The sequence below is a fragment of the Eptatretus burgeri genome, chromosome 1, assembly GCF_056783735.1.
Source record: "Eptatretus burgeri isolate ZD-2024b chromosome 1, Ebu_testis_v1, whole genome shotgun sequence".
Classification (NCBI taxonomy): Eukaryota; Metazoa; Chordata; class Myxini; order Myxiniformes; family Myxinidae; genus Eptatretus; species Eptatretus burgeri.
The window spans coordinates 121889630-121909085 of NC_140961.1; the positions used below are offsets into that span (position 1 = coordinate 121889630).

The 19456-nt window shown below is 43.8% G+C and overlaps 1 long non-coding RNA gene across 1 annotated transcript in view; it reads left to right on the forward strand.

Moving 5' to 3' along the window:
- The window catches only part of LOC147035308 (uncharacterized), a 21663-nt gene extending 3338 nt beyond the window's left edge, over positions 1-18325 (forward strand). The window contains exons 2-3 of the long non-coding RNA XR_015061848.1: positions 3736-3840; positions 17770-18325. This is a non-coding gene — a long non-coding RNA (uncharacterized LOC147035308). The remainder of the gene's footprint in view (positions 1-3735; positions 3841-17769) is intronic.
- Positions 18326-19456: the final 1131 nt, after the last annotated feature.

Genomic DNA, 19456 nt, shown 5'->3' on the forward strand with positions numbered 1-19456 from the left:
GGGCCACTGAATTAATACACCAGGGGTTGACTCAGCCTGTCATCCTTCCGAGGTCGGCGAAGTGAGTACCAGTGTACTGGGCCGGTGTTTACCCCGGTTAAAATAGGTGTACCATATCCCTGTGTAGTAAGAGGTGACCAGGGTTGCGTCAGGAAGGGCATCCGGCGTAAAACATATGCCAAATCACTATGCGGATCATACGGATGATCCGCTGTGGCGACCCCTAACGGGAGCAGCCGAAGGAAGAATATATATATATATATATATATATATATATATATATATATATATATATATATATATATATATATATATATATATATATATATATATATATATATATATATATATTACACAGAGTTGTGAAAACTTGCAATTGGAAGCCATTTTGTTTTCAACGAGCATGGCGTGTTGAACCTGTTCCGACTTGATTGTGTAATGTGTCTGTTTTCTAATCAAGATGTCTTTCTCCGTGCCCAAAAGGGATATTATATTGTTGTGGTTCTGCAAAACCACATGCCTGTAAGGCAATGGCACTCCACATACAGGGATCCCCAGTCAGTTATCTCGTTATTCTTCGTGCAGTCAGACATTCCCCTCATGTCTCATGGGTTAATGGGACGAAGTGCGTTGCGTGGGTCTAATAGCTCGGTCTAATTAAATCTCTATCTTCCATTCAATCCTGATTTTCATTCCAACTCTTTCCTTCTTTCCATGATACAAATCGAAGCAGACATCACACACAGGTGGCCACCTGAGAAAATCGCAACGACGAGGATACTCCCCAGTACGGATGTGGCGTGCCCTTTCCTTCAAATATGCGCACCGATTTACAACAGCGTCTCACCTTGCTCCAACTTCGCTCACCAGAAGCTCACCACCTCGACGACCAACATCTCCCACACACAGGAAAAATCACCCCGAGCCTCCACACACCTCTGCATCGATGCAATTTTCCACCAAGTAAGCCTGCTGTGAGGCCCAGGCCACTCAACTGTGTAGCGCGAGGATGGGCCAAGCACATTAACAGCACCAAACGCAGCTTGCCGGGGTGCCACAAACGGGAATGCGGGACTGAAACGACCCTCCTCCAGTCACCAGAACACGTCCTGAGAGTTTGGTGCAGGGCTCTGGGTCGTGTCGCACCTGATATGTGAATGTGGCCACTTCTGGCCACATGATCCTGGCAGGGCGGGGCCGGGATCCAATGGAAGGGCACGATTCGGATGACAGCACGTCGCTTCGGGTTGTCGCCCCATCCTTCACCCGTGGCTTATAAAAGGCGGATCACGAAGCCATCTGCCCTCTCTCTCCTCCCTCTCGCCTGCCGGCCTCGCCCTTTCTCTGCCTGTTTGTCGCGCCCACTTCTCCACCTCTCTGCTCCTCCCTCTCTTCACTTCACCTCATTGTCTGCCTGTTGCTGCATCTGCACTCGGGGTTTGTGTGTGACAGATATTCTTCTGGACCAGTGCGGAGCACGCATTCCAACGAGCCCCAGCAAAGTTATCAAGTAAGAGATAATGTGCCGTCTTTTAAAGTGGGATCGCTCAAGCGGAGCATCCCAAAAGCGCACTGGGTTGCACGCTCTACCGACTGCGCCAAGTATTGAGAGGCCATTCGTTCTCATCTGCTCTCCTTCCTTCTGTCCAACTAATCTTCTTCGGGTTTGTGTGTTTGTATGTGATGGCACCTGTCATAGCATAAATTAAGATTGTAGAAGATATAATGGGATAAGTCTGCTCTTTGTCTGCTTTGAAATATTGCTTGCCTTTTGTTGCACCCCACAAATTCCTTGCTATCCCTGCTGTACATAATAATAAACACCATTTACTGTGCCACATACCATTCCTCACTAATTGTAAATAAATGCTTTGTGTAGAAATGTACCCAGCTCGTTTTCATATTTTCCTTCATTGGTCCAGCATGCTCTGTATCCTAGCTTAGCCTGGAAAGTTATCCCCCCAACGATCTGTTTTCCAAGCCGGTACATCCTTGGCAGTTATGCTCGTCTGCATCTGATCCGGCAAGGTGATCCTGTTTCAACACGGTGTACAGAGGGTGTCTCCCCCGGTAATTAGATCACATAATCATTTTTTGGTAACTGGTTTCCATTAGATGGAAGACCCTAAGTCACATGGTTGAGTTATTGGCGTTCATGATCAATTAGCGACCCACCGTGTCATGGAGTTATCCGTGTGCGACGGCCTACGATTCTGAAGGGTCTAGTGGGAACCCGAGGTAGCTTCCCCCCCCCCCCTTTCGTGGTCTTCTCGCCCTGACCCTGGGTCCGCAACAATATTATGTAATGATTTCTTTTTGTTCTTTCCACCTGTCTGTATAAGTATACAATCAGACAGGATTGATTTAACCTTGAAACATATCACAGAAACTGCGGGAAAATTAAGTGTAATGAGTGAGTAAAGATTTGCCCCGTGAGTGCCTGAATCGAGGTGTACAGAGATAGTGAGCAAAAGAAACACACAGGTGGTGACAGAATGGAGAAATTTGAAAGAAGTGGAAGAGAGAAATGGAGGCACACACCATTCATGCTAGATGTGACACCTTCAAGAGAGTAGAGAATTCGAAAAGATAACAATTATGAGTGAAAAATAGAGAAATAGCTTGAGAGATTGATTGATTGATTGAGTGCTCTTCCTGAATGCAGGTGCTTGGCTGATTGATAAGAGTGATACTGGGTGGTTTGCCATTGCCTTCTCAACATTGTCATGGCAGGAATTTCTAATTTAGCTTGGGTGTCGGTGATAGCTTGCCCACTCTTGGTGAAGGACATCGTGGGATCTTTAACATTCACCAAATAATAACCGCAGACGGGACACCTGGCTTACAAGGATTACAAGGAAATTATGCGCCGGAGGAGGCAATTTGGCCCATCATGCCTGCACCACACCAACAGCAGATTTAATAAATCCATCAAAACCCCTTCCCTTCATGTGCAACCTTTTGGCTGCTACACTGGTACTCATTTTGCCGACCTCAGAAGGATGCCAGGCTGAGTCAACCCCCTGGTGTTAATTCAGTGGAAGGGACTTGAACTCACGACCCTAGGATCCCAAGTCACCACCCTAACGGCTCTTGAACTCAGGACCCTAGGCTTCCAAGCCACCACGCTAACCGCTAAGCCAACACCAGGTTAATGTCCATTTGATGGATGGCACACACACTGATGAATGACACTGTCTGTGCAGCACCGGATGACAGTTTGTCTGTCTATCCTTGCCTGCTGCGGTGCGGCGTGCACAGCCACGTGTCTGTTTCTGCCCAATGTTTGTATGGTTTGCACTTTATCAAACTTTCTCTGAATCTAAGATGATGCTTTGATGATTTTGTTTTTTTTGAGGTTCATCTTTCTGTTTCTGCAACACAGTCTGTGTCCACAAAGTAAATTTAGAGGTAGGGAGAGAAAAGGAAATGAAGAATTGCAAAGAAATGCACCAAGTCGATAAAAAGGTGAAGAGATGAAAGTCAAAAGTATTGGACATACAGATAGAAAAGATCGACAGTGCACATGAGGAAGGAGTGAAGAAAATAAATAATTATCATGAAAATAAATTACAATAAAATTAATTAATTAAAAAGAAAAAAAGCCACAGCATTTAAATTTTATTTGGCCATCAAGAAAAAGGTCATTCCCCAACGTTGATGTTTTTATCATTTTATATTTTTATCATTCCCCCACGCTGATGTCATCATGTCATATTCGTTATTTTCTCGCAGAATGGAAACAACCGATTTGTGGTGAACGGAAACAAAATAGCGTACACAGACCACGTGACCAGAATCATGTCGCAACTCTTTCTTTACAGGGACTCCAAGTAGAACGTGAGTCATGGACATTGAACAATGTTGTGTGATACCGTATGATTTACTATTCTGTGATTGGCTTTCTCAGGAAGTATATTTGGAAATGCAAGAATGCATTCCTGGCGAGGAAATGTCAGTAAGTGATGAATCGGATGAAAATGTCACAAAACGTGCTCACGTGACTCGTGAAGAAGAAGTGTAAAAACTTCCAACCAATCGCGTAAACGTAGAGACAGACTGCCACAACTTGGCAGAATCCACAAATTTCATGAATAACCATTGTACTCCTGGATATTTAAACATACTGTAATCTTATACACACAAGAAAGTGCAGAAATATAATCTAAGTGACGAGTGTAGCGTCATCTGATATATGATGCCATTGCCATGACATTGTTGTTATTTATAAAAGTTTTGCTTGTTATGTGGTCTGTTAGTTAAACCGACAGGGTTGCCTCATTGGATAGAAAATTGTGTTGATTTTTCTGATTATTTGAAGGTTTGTGTGATCTGAACCTCTAATTTTTCCCATCGATTTCATGTCGCACCTGAGTGCAGTCTCATTCCATCATGATCCATTTCTAACGAGCTATGTTCTTTCAGTGCTGTGTGTTTTTGCATGCGATGCCATTTCCAAAAGTGGACAAAACCCATGACAGCTTTTGAGGCTCAATATAAAATTACTGTATTTGGGGATAAGTCTCTTACGAATCATCATCGGTGTTGTCCTTTGTTAAGCTACTTCTGTTCATACTGTTCATTGCTGCATCACTGTCGGCCGATTTGCCTGATGTTGGCAATATGCTTTGGGTGGTGGGCTTGAGATCCGAGGCTCCTGAATGCAAATCCTGCTTCGCCATTGAATTAATACCAGGTGAGGGTTGACTCAGCCTGTCATTCTTCTGCGGTCGGAAAAATGAGGACCAGCTTGCTGGGATGATTGAGCCATTCGAGTATCCTGTGTTGGAGTGGTGACCTGTCCAGGATTGTGCCCAATAGCCCAGGAGATAAGACTGCTTTGGCAGCACCGACGCCCGGCACAGAGTATGGTCCCGATGGATGTAGTAGTAGTAGTAGTCGTAGTCAAAATAGTTGTAGTCGTAGTCATCATCACAGACTTCATGGTGATTGTGACTGAAATGTTGAACTAAATGATGGTGAATTGGTAATGTTATGTTTGTGAAGTTTGAGAGCGTGCAACATGATCCCACCAACCTAAATGTTAATGGGATTGATTTTGAAAGCAGGATTAACACTTGATATTGAGTGTGAAAACGAACCCTCACTTTTACATGTTTCTGAAGTTGAACAAATAGTGAATTTGAACATTTGCACTGTTTTCGCAAATCAGGAAATAAATATAATTTCACAAGTATGTGAAAATGAAGGCTCTGCTTCGTGGGCAGCAGAGCACGGATGATCCCCGAACCAAATATTCAAGTGAATCTTCAGAGGTATCTGTAGTTAAAACGAGGATAGACGGGAGTAATGTCCATGACACTGGTGGGACATTTTCTGATCTGTCAGAGTCATAGGAGGACTTGTCACAATCTCAGGCAAGTCAATCAAGTGTTTCTCCGCAACTTATTATTTCCTTTCACAATGAGACATATAGACAACGAAATGTTGTGATAAACGAACAATTTCCTGATTTAGTCTCATTTATCCAAGCTGCAAAAGTTGTTTTAAAAAATTCGAAGATATTTAACCTGTCAAAATCTCAGTACCACCAGTTAACGAAAGTCATTACGAAAGCAAGGTCTGAGAGTTCTCAACAAGAAGTTAACTTCACCAAGGAATGAAAACTTTCACCCTTGGAACACTAAATATGAATGGTAGGGGTGCAAATCCCATCCGTCAGATATTGGTGAAAAGCTTGTTCCAACGTTAAAATGTCGACGTGATTCTATTGCAAGAAACTCGCATTACTCTGAAAGTAGAATCTGGCTGGTGTAAGGTATTTAAAGGACAGTGCTTGTTTCCTCCGCCACCGAAGGTGAAGGAGGTTATGTTTTCACCCCCTTTCTGTCTGTTTGTTTGTGTACAAGATATATCAAAAAGTTGGGGATGGTTACTAGAATTTAGAATTTTTTACGCCGACGTTTGACTGTCAATAGGAGGGCTTTTCAAATTGTTTTCTCCTCTTCACCATCCTCACATTTACATCATTGCTGTGATTGGTCTGCTCTGATTGCAGCAATCTGTCTGGTAATCTGCTGCCCAATCTGGTATCAACATCATTTGGTAATCAGCTTTCATTCAACGTTATGTAGAATACACACACACACACACACACACACACACACACACACACACACACACACACACACACACACACACACACACACACACACACACACACACACACACACACACACACACACAGCCTTTTATTTGTATATGTATGTATTTACAAGTTGCATACATACAGAGAGATACATACTTATACAAATATGGAGGTGTATAATTGTATACATATACAATTATATGCAGGCGTTCTGTGATGACGTTCACTCGTTCTTGTCCACTCACACCATGGAGTTGGAATGAATAATCTCCTGTTTCTTACTGATGCTTGAACATAATTTGCTTTGACATCTGCTTTCTCACACAAGTGTCGTTGAGGTATTTTGTCTTGATTTGTATGTAAGAAGGTATTTCATAGGGGCATTTGGGGCAGCCACAAGTTCCATGAACATGTTGGTGATGCTTCGAATACTAGCAACAAAGCTGACGGATCCAGTTTTTCTGGGATGCAAAATAATACACACGGGGTTACCAGCCCCATCCTTCAAACCGAAGATGGAAAGCTCATCGTCTTGTTGGGTCTTCAGTGTTCGTTCTTTGTTCGCTATTTTCATCGGGGGCCTTGAGTCCCTTTCTGTGGAGATTCCTGCTCTTGAGAATGTCAAATACTCCGTCAATATGTCTTGGAAATTCAACCGTCGTCACCGCACAGCCTTTGATCTGTGGCAGCTTCAGTCCCTTGTTGCAGAACTGCAAAACATCTACCACACTTGAACTGAAAACGTGTTCAACCAAGTTCACCTTACTTTTCTATTTCCTCCAGTGGGTGAAGGCATTCATCAGTTTATTTTTGAGTCTCAGTCCCTCCGATTATTATTGTAACTTACTTAGCTCTTCGATGTGTTGCCACTTGATGGTGTGGCCATCAGACGCTTTCAAAATTCCTCCATCTGCAAATGAATTTCATAGCAGTTTGAGCATGTGGAAAATGTCCAGTGTGACATGTATCCTCTGAGATGGGTCGGCCGGACGAGGAAAAGAGGGATCCATGTCACGTACATCCATGGTCGCACCGAAGGATTGCACCATTGTGAAATGACAAGAGGGTCCATCACATGTCAGAGAGATGGCATTTTTACCGACTACATGAATTATATGCAGGCGTTCTGTGATGACGTTCACTCGTTCTTGTCCACTCACACCATCTACGAGGAAATATCCTTGTGGAATCTTTCATGATTTGTTCACTGACACTGCCATGAGACAAAAAGCATCTTTAGCAACCGGCATTGAATCGTTGACTCCACTACTGCTAACATAGACATAACCTTGAAACTTTCCATTGGAGAATCCCACATGTTTCATTGCTATTTCATCCAGCATTAGTGCACATAGTTTCCTTCTCCTTTGCTTTATTACCCTCACCAGAGGAGAGGGTATTGCATTTGGGTCCATTCGCTACTTGAAAAATCGAAGATTTGCAAGTGTATTCATTTTCTGCCGATGTTTTTTTTTGCCAGTCGCCAACAGGTCACAATTCTAAACCGATCTTCACGAAATAATTACGTTTTATCGGGCCGTGAGTATGTATATTAATTACGTCTATTAATTACCTCCTATTGGAGTGCACCGATTGACATTTTAGACCCTTTTGGACCTTTAAGACACTTTGGACCTTTACACCATTTGGTCCACTTAGACCCCTTGACCATTTAGACCTCAGAACACTGAAGACCCGTTTCGACTATTTAGACTGTGTAAGACCATTTAGACCACTTAGACCTTTTAAACCCCTTTTTGTATACAAAGTCAAGGCTTGTGGAAGAGCGAGTACACTGACCAGAACAGGATGCAGGGAACAAAAGGAACGAGAGAGAGAGAGAGAGAGAGAGAGAGAGAGAGAGAGAGAGAGAGAGAGAGAGAGAGAGAGAGAGAGAGAGAGAGAGAGAGAGAGAGAGAGAGAGAGAGAGAGAGAGAGAGAGAGAGAGAGAGAGAGAGAGAGAGAGAGAGAGAGAGAGATAGAGAGATAGAGAGATAGAGAGATAGAGAGATAGAGAGATAGAGAGATAGAGAGATAGAGATAGATATAGGAAACACTATCTATAGACCCAAATTACTATTGGTACATATCCTTTAGACGCCCTTTATAACTTTTAGAACCTTTAGACCTTTAAGATATTTTCGACCTTTTTGACCCTTTCAGCACTTTAGACCCCTGAGACCCTCTAGACCACATTTACCACTTGAGCATTTTGATTCCTTGCACCCCTGTTCAACCCTTTACACCCCCTTAGACCCTAACTAATTATGGAACATAACATTTCAACCCTTTAGACCCCTTTCGACCCTTATAGACCCCTTCGACCTTGACACACCTTAGACACCTTCGACTGTTTAGACCTGTAGATCTGTAGACCCGTTTGACCCCTTTTGACACATATCACACAAACATATACAGAGCCTTCCTGTAATTTACAGAAAAAAAAATTTTTTTCAGCAAGTAGTATACAAAATCCACCCACCATAAGGGTGGGAACTGGACGAGTTAGAAAATAATTTGCATATTGGGTCACTGAATTGGTCCACCAATCCAAATCTCTAAGCCTAGTTTTGACGCCAAAGGGTCAAAGGTCAATATCACATGAAAAAATCAATTTTCATCCGATTGCCTTGCAATTTGAACACAATTTACAAATTATGTCTCTGAATTAGTTCACCAATCAAACATGAGAAGCCTATTATTTTTGAGGTCGACGGGGTCAAAGGATAAGGTCGCATAAAATCATCAATTTTAATCCTATTGACTTAAGATTCGAACCAAATTTGCATATTGGTTCACCAAAAATCAAAACTATCGATTTCGCTATTTTGACATGTAAACAGTTTCCATGACAACAATTGCACCCTGTTGCAATCAAATGGGACTTTTTGTGATTTTATTATTGGCATACCTCAATAATTTTTCAAGATATCAAATTGAAACTTACACAGCTAATTTGTCCATATATACAGTATGAGTAGTACATATATGTTTGTAAAATGTGGTCAAAATTAGACAAAAGGCAATATCAAGGTCATATGAAACATGTAAACACCTATTAGGCCACAGCTATAAAATGTATCAGCCAAAAATTGTTATGCATAACATTCAATCATGTAAAACACTTCATATATCAAATTTTCGCAATTGACAAATTGCTGTTTCCATGGCAACTATTGTTTATTTGCGTTACGCAAGTATCGTGCTACGCATGACATCTTTGTCGTTTGCTTGTCTGTGTGTCTGTCCGCACATATGCGAACATAAACCATAAACACTACCTGGTGGTAGCCAACATTACACGTTATCCTTTTTTCAACCAAGTACCTCTTTCAAGTATTCCAATTTGAATGTGAGTAGGTGACTCTAGTCTGTATAGTTCGAATGCTACCACACCTGGTACCCCTGCCTCACACCTTGCTGAGCTTGATCATCGCAGACATCCTATTTTTTCCCATCACAGACAGGTTGGTGGTCTCTCTGTCTTTTACCACCTCCTTTTCTTGTCTTGCACCCTCTGCTCTTTCCATGCTTTGTCCCTCCTGTCGCCCATTTTTTTTTGCAATACACATGCAATCCACCATCAACCCCCTTCATGTGAAACCACTTAAATCCAGAATCACTCCTCACCTCCACTCATTTGTTCCTTTTTTTTTTCTCGCCTGTGCAACCAACTTCCACATTCGCTTCAATCTCAATTTTCCCTCCAAGTCTTCAAGACAGCTGTCCACCATCTCAGATCATCCATCACCCAAAACCATGATCTATTCTTCCCCCTCAACACCCCTTCCCCTTCCCCTCACCACACCATGCCCACCTCATTCCAATGTTCTCGATTTTCCTTCCTGAGTGTTTGCTTCTTTGTCCCTCTTGTCCACCCAATGGGTTTTCCCCTTCCGCTTATTCTCCCCACACCCATTATCCCAATATTAATTTGAAAATGGTCACTGGCTTTGAAAGCAGTACAGCTTGTTATTACAGCAATTATGCATTGAAAAGCGACATATATCGAAAAAGCAGTTTCAAATGGAGCACCTCGCTGCCATTATGTCATTTAAGTTGCATCTGATGGAGTAATAAATGGAAATTGTTGCTTCCAGGATGCCCACTCAATAATAGAAGAGGCCATTTACATTTTTGCCCCCTTCATAATACTTTGTTCAGAATCCCGTGTGGGACTCTTCCCCCACCCCTTTACCGCTGATTTCTCTCTCTCTCTCTCTCTCTCTCTCTCTCTCTCTCTCTCTCTCTCTCTCTCTCTCTCTCTCTCTCTCTCTCTCTCTCTCTCTCTCTCTCTCTCTCTCTCTCTCTCTCTCTCTCTCTCTCTCTCTCTCTCTCTCTCTCTCTCTCTCTCTCTCTCTCTCTCTCTCTCTCTCTCTCTCTCTCTCTCCAACCTCTCTCTCTCTCTCTCTCCAACCTCTCTCTCTCTCTCTCTCTCTCCAACCTCTCTCTCTCTCTCTCTCTCTCTCCAACCTCTCTCTCTCTCTCTCTCCAACCTCTCTCTCTCTCTCTCTCTCTCCAACCTCTCTCTCTCTCCAACCTCTCTCTCTCTCTCTCTCTCTAACCTCTCTCTCAACCTCTCTCTCTCTCCAACCTCTCTCTCTCTCTCCAACCTCTCTCTCTCTCTCCAACCTCTCTCTCTCTCTCCAACCTCTCTCTCTCTCTCCAACCTCTCTCTCTCTCTCCAACCTCTCTCTCTCTCTCCAACCTCTCTCTCTCTCTCCAACCTCTCTCTCTCCAATCTCTCTCTCTCTCTCCAACCTCTCTCCAACCTCTCTCCAACCTCTCTCCAACCTCTCTCCAACCTCTCTCCAACCTCTCTCTCTCTCTCTCTTTTTTCTTTTTTTTCTTTTTACACTGCGATCGCGAAGCAAAAGGCAGGGTGAAGCAATCGGTAGTGTACGTATTGTTACGGCAACGGGTACCAAGTGTATTATGAGGGGGTTCAATCCCCGTTTGTCCTTGGAAGAGCCGGACCCGGGGCCACCGCTCACAATTCACTTCGTGATATGATGGGTTACTTTAGAACCACAAACGCCAATCAGTTAACCATGAGTTCCAGTGTCCACTGTTTAATTTTTCCATTTAACTAGATATCACGTGGCTTCCTGAATAGGGAGAGTCCCCTCGGCAAAACACTAATCTTATCTTATTAGATCTTAATTAGGGCAGCCAAGCGTTTAACCGCTGGTGTGTGCCGACTATGACAGGTCAATTCGTTTGGTAATTACCTCTCATCCAATCGAGGTTCGGACAATGCTGGATCAATGGAAGGAAAGGACAAACATGGACAGGTTGGAACGTCAACAAAAAAATTATTAACAAGGGGGGGGGGGAGGAAGAACTTTTCATTTCTGTGGGGTAAAAATAAGTTAATTCAAATCGATTACAATGATAGCAAGCAAATAAAGAATTAATCAGGCACTGATAGAAAAAGAGACAAAGAGCAGATGCTTATCCCTATGCTTGAGTTACCAATTACACACGAGACAAGGGTACCCAGCAGATCATTCAGGGAGGGAGAGAAATCCAGTCTCGCTCACGAAATAGAAGTCATGGTAGGTCAAATAAAATGTCCTGAAATGTGTGAGTATGCCTTGTCCGTTTCCAGCGCCCAGCCTTGCTGTGCAGCCATTCGCAAACAGGCTCGGACACCAGTCGACGGCACCCCCAAGAATCAGGTACGCCAAGAGCAGGTCTTGAGCAGAAGCAGCATTAAAGGTTCGAGCGTCACCCACCGTCAGGAGCCTCCAGCAGCCACAACCAACGGACAGCTGTTCAGAGCTGTGAGAAGCTGTAAGGCTGCAAGGACATCACCAACTGTCGCCAGTTCACCAACCATCTGACTGGAACTGACTGAAACAGCCCTCTGACTGGAACTGACTGAAACAGCCCTCTGACTGGAACTGACTGAAACAACCAGCTGACTGGAACTGACTGAAACAGCCCTCTGACTGGAACTGACTGAAACAGCCAGCTGACAAATTTAATGAAGCCACCATCTGACTGGAACTGATTGAAACGACCATCTGACTGGAACTGAATGAAGCAGCCGTCTGACTATAACTGACTGAAACACTCTCAAAGCTGTCAGAACTGGAACCAGCTATTTCCAACTGACTGGAAAAAAAACGGACCTCTCATCCTCTTTCTCGCAGCGAATCTGGGCAGAGCCTCAAGCAGACTCCAGCCAAATCCACCCTGCCCATTTGCGCATCGTTGCGCGTGACAAACTGCCAGTCCCGCGATCATTCCTGGCCTATGATGCCATGTTTGTGGTGCTGGATGAACGGCAGAAAGCAGCCATTTGCCAGAATTACCAAGGGAAAACGTGACGCGCTCATAAAACGTCAACAACAATTATCACCTCAATGTTCAGCCCGATACGAAAAAGAGCCAGTTGGCGTCCATAGAGCTGCTGTACGGGGTGTCGTCCATCCATGGAAAGATGTCGGTGTCAACGTCGATGGAAGGAGGTTAGACGAGCCTCCATTGGGCTAACAGCTATCTCAAGTACATGAATGTGTCTGTCGTAAAGAGAAAAAGGAGCTTCCCATAAGAGAGGGAATCTATTCTTGACCCTTCTCAACAAATCAAAGTTAGAATCCCACCAGACATGGGGATGGGTCTATCCTGGACAAGAATTTAGGGAAATAACTCTCTGAGGACTTAGATGTTTGTATGCATTCGTCGGATCGGATTCTGAAATCCTTAGCAGTATGTATGGCGTATGTCATGTCTGCATTTTGTTAAAAGAGTACATCGAAATCCTTTCAGCAAAGGGAATTGAAACTTTACCACATGTTACATGGCCATGTGATATAGCGGTCACTCTTTTGAGGCCAACATCGGCCAAAAGTCAACATAGGCCAATTTTATAAGATCCTCAATTTTCATCCGATTGATTTGAAATTTGAAGAGAATTTACATATCAGGTGACTGATTTCAACCACCAACTCTTTTTGAGGTCAACATAAGCCAAAAAGGTCAACATCGGCCAAATTTCTGAAATCCTCAATTTTTATCCGATTGACTTGAAATTTGAACAGGATTTACACATTTAGTCATTGAATTAAACTACCAATTATTTTCGAGGTCAACATAGGCCAAAAGGTCAACATAGACCCAATTTCTATAATTGACAATTTTCATCTGACTATCTTGAAATTTGAACAGGATTTTTATAAAAATGACCACCATGTGTCAGGTGGTGTGGCAGCCATATTGGATCAAAGAAAAAAAAAACAAGTGTTGGCTCATACCACGTTCTTCTCAAGACTGCACAGGGAATGTATTATATGAATACCATCTAATATTCTGTTGCATCCATATCCGTTGATTGTTCCAGCTCTTCCACGAGCCTTGATCTTGTCTTTAAAAAAGTTTGCAAGTATTTATCTAGTGTACATATTATTAGAATGCCAGTATAAGTCTATAAAGGATGGACTATAGAGAATGTGAGCATGTCAAAAAGTACCTGCATGAAGAACATGAATGCCTCTATAAAGTATGTACTATAAAAATACATATACAATGTTCTTCCAACCAAAATTCAGAACAACGACCCAGAAACCGTAGCTCATTCTATAAAGGCCTTTAATCATGATTCGCCTCCAGCCATCACTCTATTCAGCCATCGTCTCCAACAGGTCAGGCCAGGGGCGTCCATCTGTCCATCCACCAGGCAGATGCTTGGCCCATCCCCATCTCCTTGAGATTCTAATCAACCTGCTGCAAACACAAGGCACGTGGTCGGCCCACTGGCCTCCTCCACTCACGAGGCTCCCTCGCTGAGAGATTCTGGTGAGCAGTATCAGCGTCAGGAAAACGAGCCACATGTCCAAACAGCCGCAGCTGGCACTCGCAAACTATGCAGGTAACTAATCTCATTTGAGTCTCTCTCAGCAACCATTCGTTGGTCACAAAGTCCGACCAGCAATCGCCAAGGATTCTCTGAAGGGACCTGGTACCAAGGGAATTAAATCTCCATTACAGATCCCTGGTCAGAGTCCAAGTGTCACACCCATAGAGCAAGACTGGAAGCACTAAGGAATTGAAGATTCGGACTTTCATCCTCCCGCACAGGTACCGGCAGCACCACACCCCTGATCCAGTGAATCCATGACTCCCCAGGCCCGACCCAGACATCTTTTGAACTCTGGCTCATAGCCAGCAAAGACATTAATATCACTGCCAAGGCAAGTGAATCTCGCCGTGACTTCAACATCCTCATCACAAACAGCTACAGACAAGAAGGCAGTGTCCAAGATGTCATAGAAAGCCTGGATCTTACGTTTTACCCAGGAAAACAGTGATCCCAGTCGCTCCGACTCCTCATTCAGTACCTCGAGGGACCCAAAAAGGATATCTAGAGTTTCTGCAAAGATGACTGCATAATCTGCGAAATCAAGTTCAGAGATCTTAATATTCTCAAACGATGCACCACAGCTTGATCTCTCCAACATCTTCCCTAGAATCCAGTCCATACAAGTGCTGAAAAATGTGGGACCAGTCCACACCCCTGAATAACTCCAGTAATAACTGGAAATAAGTCAGAGATGGTACCACCACATCTCACAGCACTCTCAGTACCAGAGTAGAGTTCAGACATCAGATCGACCAGTTTTGGAGGCACCCCATGAAGACCAAGAATCCTCCAGAGGGCATCCCAATTCAATGAATCAAACACTTTTCAGAGATCAACATAGGCTGCAAGCAGCCCCTGCTGAAACTCTCGCCTGCAATCAGGCGAAGAGAAAGGATATGGTCAATCATTGACCTCTTTGGTGTCAAGCCTGACTGCTATGGACACTGTTGCTCAAGCAGAAGGTGGCGAACCCTATCAATAATCAGCTGAGCAAAGTCTTTGCCTGGCACTGAGAGCAGTATCACCCATCGGTAGTTTTTGCCATCTTGGCGATCACCCTTCCTTTTCCAGAGAGGGACAACAAGGCCCCTCTTCCAGTCAGTTGGATTGATGCCTGTCTTCTAGGCAGAGCAAAGAACTGCATGCAATGATACATTTCCACCAGCCTTGAGAAATTCAGCAAGGATGCCACAAAAATCCATTGAACTTTACCCCATTTCAACTGGTTCATCACAGCCAGTGTTTCCACAAACAAAGGTGGACCCTACTTGATTGGAGGGTCAGCAACAGGCATTGCGACACCCTGGCGTCCAACTCGACAGCTGGTGGATCAGCCTGGTATAACCGCTCAAAGTAACCGGCCCAGCGGGCCTTCACTTCGGACTCCTCTGTCAAGAGCCTACCACTCTCTACTCCAACTGCAGTATGCCGAGGGATGGGCTTGGATGAATGCAATGCGTGAAATCCCCTCTAAGCAGGATGAGAATCACTTGACCACAGGTGATGCTTTACCCCCTCACAGATTCCTCGCACATAGTCCCCCTTGTCCACCCTTAGAGCACGTACAGTTTTATGCCTCAGCTCCCTGAACAGCTCAGCTCTGCCATTCAGCCTGGCCCTGCGACTCTTGGCAATGGTATCCAGTGTCCCTTGAGAGACAAAATTCTTTTTCACCCTCCGGTAATTTCCAAGACATTTACCGGCAACATCAAGGACAGAGGTCTTAAAGGCACTCCACAACTCTTCAGGATCCTCCAAAGCACCCAGACCCACCAAATCTCCACTAAGCCTGTTTGCAAACTCCTCAGCTACCCTATCATCCTTGAGCTTTTCAACATCCAGCCTAGGCTGAGATGGTACCATTCTCCCGGATTTGAGGTGCAACTTAAGAGTTGCTACAACAAGCCGGTGGTTAGTATTGAGGAACTGAATACTCCGGTGGACCCTGCAGTTCTGGATCATCCTCCAGTGACCATCAACGAGAACATGGTCAATCTCCTTTGCCACACTGCTAGCGTTGGCATACCTAGTCCAGCGATGAGCCTGTGGGCGCTTAAACCGTGAACCAGCCATCCTCAGTCCATGACTTCTTGCAAAGTCAAGGAACTTAGTGCTATTCTGGTTCACAGTTCCAGAGTCATGAGAACCAACACATGTCTCATAACCATCCCTATCAGTTCCAGTCAATGCATTGATATCCCCCAAGACTAGAAGTGTATCTTGCCTGGGGCACTGATTAACCACTGACTCGATCATAGCACAGAATGGGTCTTTCACACTGAGATCACTCGCCTCATTTGGAGCATATACAGAGACCAGGGAAATGACCCCTAAGGAGTGACGAATCCTTCATCTCATAATACGCTCGTTGACCGGTGTTACCTCAATTATCATTGAAGTCAGCTTCTTGGACACAGCTCCAGCAACTCCTTGGGCATGGTAACCATCAGAGCAACCAGACCAAAAGTAGGTGTAACCACCCACCATGATCTCGCCGCAATCCAGTCTCCAAACCTCAGAGAGTGCTGCAATACCAATGGGCAAAGGCTTGAGCTCAGATGATAACAGAGACAGGTGATCATCCTTTCTTAGGGATGGGACATTCCAGGCACCCACCCAAAGAGACCGCCTCAGGTTAACCCAAGGAGACCACCATCTCGTGGATGACACCTCAGCACCACTCCGACACACTCTCCCACAATCTGACCTAGGAATGTTACCCCGTAGTTTTCCTCCTATCATCAAAGATTGGGGGTCCCAAAGGCTTTGCCCCAATCCTGCCATCCAGTGAGCTTCCCTGCAAAGGGAAGCTGCACAGGAGGGACTCCCACAGAATGGGTGTTCAGATTTTTTTTATGCTTCTGGAATGTTTTGGGGAATGAAGAGTTTTTTGTGGCCAGAGTGCAAATCCTGCCACCAACCCTCTAATAAGAAGTAATCCAACTGCAGGAGGACGTCCACAGACACATTTGGGCACTAGATATAGATGGCCTTTGGCTCACAAGGAGCTCCTCCACCTTTTGAGGAGCAGCGAGCTCTGTCCTCCTCCGTGTGTCTCTCTCCTCTCTCTCTCTCTCTCTCTCTCTCTCTCTCTCTCTCTCTTTCTCTCTTTCTCTCTTTCTCTCTTTCTCTCTTTCTCTCTTTCTCTCTTTCTCTCTTTCTCTCTTTCTCTCTTTCTCTCTTTCTCTCTTTCTCTCTTTCTCTCTTTCTCTCTTTCTCTCTTTCTCTCTTTCTCTCTTTCTCTCTTTCTCTCTTTCTCTCTTTCTCTCTTTCTCTCTTTCTCTCTTTCTTCTCTCTCTCCCTCGTTCCTTTTGTTCCCTGCATCCTGTTCTGGTCAGTGTTCTCGCTCTTCCACAAGCCTTGACTTTGTATACTTTGAACGTACAGTATCATAATAAATAAACGCAATTTTGTACCTGTCTGTTTGTCTGACCACGATGCATTCATCCATTACTTATCCAATCTCAACAGAACTTTCCTGGGGGAGTAAGGGTCATAAATCGAAGGATGTAGCGACTTGATTTGCCCTCCTCTCCAAGGAGTTTTTCCACCTTGGACAAACACGACATGGAGGTGTATAGATGGCATATCAAATTATTTTGTTGCGCACACCTATCAGAAGTAAAAAAATATTAATATAACAACAAACTTTTTCAGTCATTTCCGTCCAGCATATGATTTCCTTTTAAACAGTTTCTGGTGTTGTTTAACATGAGACTGAAGGAAATTTGGAGGAAACCAGATGTCCTTGCAGTGTTCTATGCTTATTGCACCCCCCCCCCCAATCCCACAGACCAGAGACTAAAGGATCCGAGCCATCTCAACTTGCTTTGCTTCGAGGGAGGTTGCTCGCTCGGCCACAATGATCCTTCTGTAATAAAGTTGCTTAAATGAGTCTTTATGGATGAATGATGCATCGCATTGTCTGTCCGATTTCTCTAGCCAACATATTATATGTGGACTGTATATGAATTGTTTATAACTTTCATCCTAGGGTCTCATATGTGATGTCTCCTTGGTGTGGAAATTGAGTTATTTTCCCTCACAACTTTACAGCCCAATTATGACTATTATTCGATGCATAATCCCATTCCTAACAGTCGCTGGCATTGCTAAATACTCACCTGATGGGAAATTTGGAGAAAATTGGATATATGCATGTAAACACAATGGCAATGCACAGGTGATTGCATTGCAGTGCTGGTGCACACACCTACCACAAGCAAATATTATTATACATATTATTATAAATATTATTACATTTCCATTATTACATTTTCGATTGACATTTCCCCTTCTTCTGCTGTTTCCTTTGTTATGTTGTGTCCTGATTTGTTCTGGTCCGAGCTCTTCCATAAAACGAGACCATGTATATTCAGGGTGTTCCAAAAGTCACCTTGGGATTTTGAAATTATATAACATTTCTGTTTTTTAATAATTTATGATTATTTTTAAACCACAAGAAAGCTTACAAAATGGAGATAAATTTGCTTTATTTTTGAAAAATGATGCAGCTAAGGTGTCCTCCATTTTCGGCTTTGCAGAGATGGGCTCTCTCGACAGCATTTTCCATAACAGCGGACAATAACTCTGGCTGCAGCCCTCGTATTTATGCACAGATGTCCTTGAGCTGCTGAATTGTATGGGGCTTATTGATGTATACACGCTCCTTTAGGTAACCCCAAATAAAATAACCAGGAGGCGTCAAATCAGGAGAAAATGATGGCCAATAACTGTTAATTTCGCGAAATTATTCGGTGTCCAAAAATTTGCCTGAGCAGCTCCACCGTGGCTCGTGCCATGTGGGCGGTGGCTCCATCTTGTTGAAACCACATCTCAGGTTTATCCTTCACTGCAGGACGCACAAAATTATCGAGCATGGCTCGATACCCCTCACGAGTTACCGTCGTTGCAATGCCATCCTCATTTAAAAAAAAAAAATAAGGGCCGATAATCCTTTCTGACGTTACACCACATCAGACAGCACATTTGAGAGGATGCAACTCATGCTGATGAATAGCCCTAGGATTCTCTAATCCACAGAACCTACAGTTCTGCTTATTCACAAAACCGTTAAAATGGAAATGAGCTTCATCACTCATAATCAGTTTATGAACAAATTCGTTTTCTTCATTGACCAACCTCTGAATTTGGACTGAGTAATTTAAGCATTGTCAATGATAAGTCGGTTTAAACTTTTGCTCCAATTGCACTATGTATGGGTACAGGTGCAAATTGTTTCTTCGTATGCGATACAGTGACATCTGAGACATCCCCAACTGGTCAGAACGTCTGCGGATCGATGTTCCTGGTTCTTCTTGAACACAGTCCAGTACACGTTCACGATTAATCTGCGAACGGACTGAACATGGTCTTCCAGATCGTGGCAAGTAACTTACTGACCTATATTGCTGAAAACATTGAATCAACCGACGAATCATGAAATCTGAAGGTGGTTTTTTGCCATTGAAGTGTTGGCA